Source organism: Pteropus vampyrus, unplaced genomic scaffold, assembly GCF_000151845.1.
Source record: "Pteropus vampyrus isolate Shadow unplaced genomic scaffold, Pvam_2.0 Scaffold9, whole genome shotgun sequence".
Classification (NCBI taxonomy): Eukaryota; Metazoa; Chordata; class Mammalia; order Chiroptera; family Pteropodidae; genus Pteropus; species Pteropus vampyrus.
Genome location: NW_011888790.1, coordinates 17,680,191 through 17,685,462, shown reverse-complemented (window position 1 = coordinate 17,685,462; position 5,272 = coordinate 17,680,191).

Genomic DNA, 5,272 nt, shown 5'->3' with positions numbered 1-5,272 from the left:
CAAGAGTTTATAGTTTTCTGTATCTACTATAGGAAAACCAGCAGCAGTTTCCAAAGGAGCAGAAATGGGATTGTTTCTGAATGTCATAAACATCTGGCAGTCTTTAAGGCAGCATTATTCTATATTTAGCATTGATTTTTAGATGCTTCAGTGTTGTTTGTTGCTTCATTGCGATATATTTTGAATATGTTTTATAGAACACCTGACAAATACGTCTCTCATCTAAGTATAGCTTCCTTAGTTAAGAGTTTTCAGTACCACGGTCTTTCTTCCGTGAATGCATTTATTTACTTTAAGCTTGTGATAGCTTGTGGAAAAAGAAAGCTTTCCTTTACTGAAGATGCACCAAGTAAATCCTCTCATTCATTCATTTACTCAGCAAATGGTTGTTGCTAGAGGCTCTCAGTTTTGTCAGTGTTTTTATCCTTGAGAGGAGAATGACACAGAGACATTCCAGAATTATCTGTGAGGTTGCTCTCTGGAGCTTTAGTCACTGTGAGGAGTTGACCTACCTGTTTCTCTCACTCTAGTCTTTCTGCCACTCCCGAGGGACAGCATGGGAGAATTCACTCAAAGTGACAAATCTCCAAACCAATTTGTTTACCCAGGCTCTCTCGGTAATCCATTATCATAGATAATTAAGAGTTTACTGTAGTCTCATTAAAATAAAGACATCTTGGGTGTTAGTCTGAAATTTGATGTACACACCCCTGGAGATGGGTGAAAAAGATGAATTTGAATAAGTCTGAACTTCAGATAGCACAACCAGCAAGATAGGCAGGGAGGAAGATAGTAGATTATATTATGTATAGTGAATGATACATAAACACAAAATCATGACTAATAAGAAATTGTGAGAATAAATCAAACATTTTAAATCTGGGAAGAAACACACCTGCACAATATTTACAGTATAGAGAATGATGATTTCACTTTAAATATGTAGCTTTTAAAACTTTACAGAAACCTCAAAATATTTTCATGTATGATATTGTCTGACCATCCTAACTCATAGACAAGAGTTAAAAGTCAACTTACCTATATTTTAGAGGTGTTGAAACTATGGCATATCAAAGTACTTTCCTCCCAGCAATACCTGTGGTTAACATTGTAGGCAGAGAATAAAAGTAGTTTTCTGATTTGTTCATATCGGTAACTCATCTTAAACTGTATACACATTTTGTTTTCAAAAATAAGATTTTAGGTTTTTCTTTCTTCCTCTCACTTTCCTTCCTTCCCTCTCTCTCTCTCTCCCTCCCTCGCTCACTCTTTCCATCCTTATTTTCCTTCTTTCCTTCCTTTCTTCCTTCCTTCCGTTCTCTTTTTCTCTTTCTCTTTCTTTCTTTCTTTCTTTCTTTCTTTCTTTCTTTCTTTCTTTCTTTCTTTCTTTCTTTCTTTCTTTCTTTCTTTCTTTCTTTCTTTCTTTCTTTCTTCCTCTTTTCTTTTTAAATACCAAAGGTAGTTTTTTTTAAAGAAAAATCTACATATTAAGAGCTCCCATAAAATCCTTCACAATTTAAACTTGAAAGATTTTGGTTTATACTTCAATAGAAGATTTCATAACTTATTTAGCAAAATCCATTCAACAATGAATATAATAGATGTTAAGTACTGTGGTAAATACAAAAGAAGTATGATTCAAGATAGGGGTGCAACCTCTAAGAGCTTAAGAAAGCTCTTAGGAAGTAGGAAATATAGCTATAAAAGAATTGAGCAATGACTATAATAAAAAGTAACATGACAGAAATTTAAAGAAGGCCTAAATGGAAAGGAAAATCAGTTAGAAAATGAACCTAATATTTTTAAGAATCTATATTTAGCTAAGGACTTTGCAATCATTAATTTATTTCAGTTTCACAACTCTGAGAGATATTAATATTTCAACCATACAGATTTTAAAAACTGAGACAGAAAATGGATAAACAAATTTCCCATGATGATACAATCAGATTTGAAACTAAATGCATAATATTAAAGAACTTAGTTTGGACTCTGAATGACTTGGAAAGTTATAAATAGAAAAAGACCATGGTAAATAAAGGAATAAAATAATGAATGAATAAGCAAAAGATCTGAGGAGTATAACCAGGCTAAAGGAAACAGATGAGAAAAGTGATAAACAAATGTTGCATTTGCTCGATTGAATTTGAATAGTCAATAAATTGTCAATAATGTGATCAAAATTTGTTGAGAATATTATTCTAGAAGGTTATAATGAATAGCTGCTATTGCAAAAGTCTGGGCAAAAGGCAATGAAGCACTAAAGAGAAACTGCAATTGGGATTATAGAGGGAAAGATATGGAAAGATATGAGAGATGCTCAGCAATATTACCTGCAGAAAATTATTTGAAAATTTGGGTTATAATTGAGGAAGAAGACAAAAATTAAATAAAATTGTAAATTAATTGGGGCTTAGTACAATCAAGTACAGATAAAATATAAAAGATTCTGATTTGCTGTTTTTGAGGCATTGCTATAATTAAAAAAAAAAAAAATAGTTGCTATAACTAAGACAAAATCCAGAGCAGTGGCCTTAAGCCTCGGTTTGGCTGTTTGTCATAATGACTTTCAGATTATAAAGATTCCCAAAACCGGGTTGTACACAGACCAATTAAATCAAAATAATTGAGGGTGAATCTAGTCTTCAATGATTTCAAAAATTTTTCCATTTGCAGCTACAGTTGAGAAGTACTTCCACTGAGGGTGAGATTTGAAGTTGTGGATACGAATAAGATCACGGCATGTGAGTAAATACAGGAGAATGCTGAATAAACAAAGAAGACAGAAAAGAGGCCAGATAGGTAGGGAATAAGTGGATAGTACAAAATCCCAAAGGCCAAGTAAAGAAGTCACATAGAGGATAGTCAATGAGCCGACTGTTCAGATACGATTAGAATGAGGACTGAAAAGTTATAGGTTTGCTGATGAGGAAGTTATCTCTTGATTTGAGAATCAATTTCAGAAATTTAATGGTCATATTACAATTGAGCGAGAGAACAGATGCTAAAAAGGGGTTAGTTCAAGTAAACTAAGTCTTTGGAAACGAAGTGGTCTGGGAACTGAGGCAGAGGAAAATATGAATTGAAGGAATTTGGTAATTTGGTAGGCCTATGAACATTTTAAGCTGAAGGAAAAATGTAGGATTTTGAGAAAGACTGAAGATGTAAAAGACTGATGAAAGATGTATACAAAAGATTGGAGAAAGTTAGAAGCAGTGAGAAGCAAAATACATACAGAAGATTCATCCTGGCAAATAGATAACTGTTGTTCTTAGGAAATAAAATTGTATAGGAAGAAGGATGGGATTCTTTGAAAATTCAGAGATAAGATAATTTTCTTAAGATTTCAAGGTATGACAGCCACTTTCAGGAAAAGCAAGAAGACATGGATTATTGCACACACACACATTTTAGAGTAGCAGTGGAGGCCCAATGAGGACACATGACAGGAATTTGTGGTAAATCTTATTAGCATAGTCTTGAGACATCTTTCAATAAAGCTCTGTACTTAGAGAAGTTGGGTATAGGGTGATTGTGAAATAAGTTTGCTATTTACATGGTTCATGCATATTTAAAAATTGACAAGAAGAGATGAATAGAAGATAAATAGATTCTGAAAGATTTTATAGTACTAAGCATATTATAAAAACGGTTGAGCCTGGAGTCCCAATTAGTCACATTGATAAAGTCAAAATGTGGGAAAAAAGAAAGCGATTCTTTGAAATACTAGTCCATAAAGACCACTAAATAGAAGGTACAACAAGAAACAACATGTGAAGCATTCAAGAAAAATCATTTCTGATATTTTTACTCAAGTCTTTGTCAGAAATTATTCATTGAAATACTAGCCAGACTTTTTAAACAAGAGGATTGAGGCAGTTCAAAGGGAAAATGTTGGTAAATACTGTATCCTACTTTCTATTATGGATATTTGTAATGTACATTAGTATATTAAAAGATCTGAAAATGTCTGTGTTAAGAACAAACAGAAAATACACAATAATAACCAACAAAAACAACAAAAAATCTGCTTTACTTAAGTATGCCCAAACTTATTTGGTTATTAAACATTTTCTTTGTTATACCTAAAAACATCCACTAAAATAGCGTTTTATAAAACATTTTGGGAAGCATTGGCACACCAAATTCAAATTAAAATGGAATTTTAGCAATTATTTTTTTACATTCATTGAGAAGTAATTAAATTAGTCTGGAATCTTTTTTTTTTTTTTCCAATTTTACTTTATTCATTGAATTAGATAGCCAGCTAATTTCTATTTTGGCTCTAATTCAATAAGCAAAGTTTTATTTTCATTACATTTGATTTTACATGAGTTCAAGCATATATTTGTGTATTGGCATTGAAAGAATATACAAATACTCATATTTCTAAAACAATATGAGAAAATTATTAATAGGTTAGTGTTTGCCTCAAAATGTTCATAGACGCAAAGTAATAAAGGATATTACAGTAATAAGAATCCAGAAAAACAAAATGTTAACAGGCCCATCAACCATATACTTTTTTCCTATGCAACTACACAAACACCACACATACTATATATATAATGCATATATTAATTTTTGTAAATATAATATAGGGGAAGAAAACTAGAAGAACATACATCAGAATAGTTATGGAGGTATTCCATGTAGAAATTGTTCTTTTATTTATTTGGCCTAATAATATATTCTAAGTTTTCTACATATGAATGTATATTTGACCACATGTTCCGTTGATCACGAGAATTTCAGTCCTGGCTTTAAAAGGCTGATTCATGTTCTATAGCAAATTAGAAACAGACAACTGAAACACAAATGTGAGCTTGGCCAGCTGCAAGTCCATACCTGGGTCAAGAGGTAATTTTGTTGGTGTTATAAATAACATTGTATTATCTCAAATCTGAACATATGCTGAAAAATATGATTATTATTGAATTTGGAAAAGATAAAATCTTCTCATATACAAAGATGTTCAATGGGATTTAAAAACAATTTGGAAAACAAATATCCTTTTCAAGTGAACAATAATTCAAATGTAGGTAACCATTTCTTAAAAGAATATTTGGAAATCAGGTATTCTGCCAGGTTGAACAATACAAAATTACTGCTATTAAACCATTTTCACTTAATAAATTTGCAGTTTCATTTAGCTCAAACTAACACTTCAACTTGCATGAAACCAGAATGTTAACCATTTATGATAGAATGTATCTGTTGAACCAAAGACTAGTTCCTGTGTAGGAAATAACTTTAAACAAGAAAATATGTG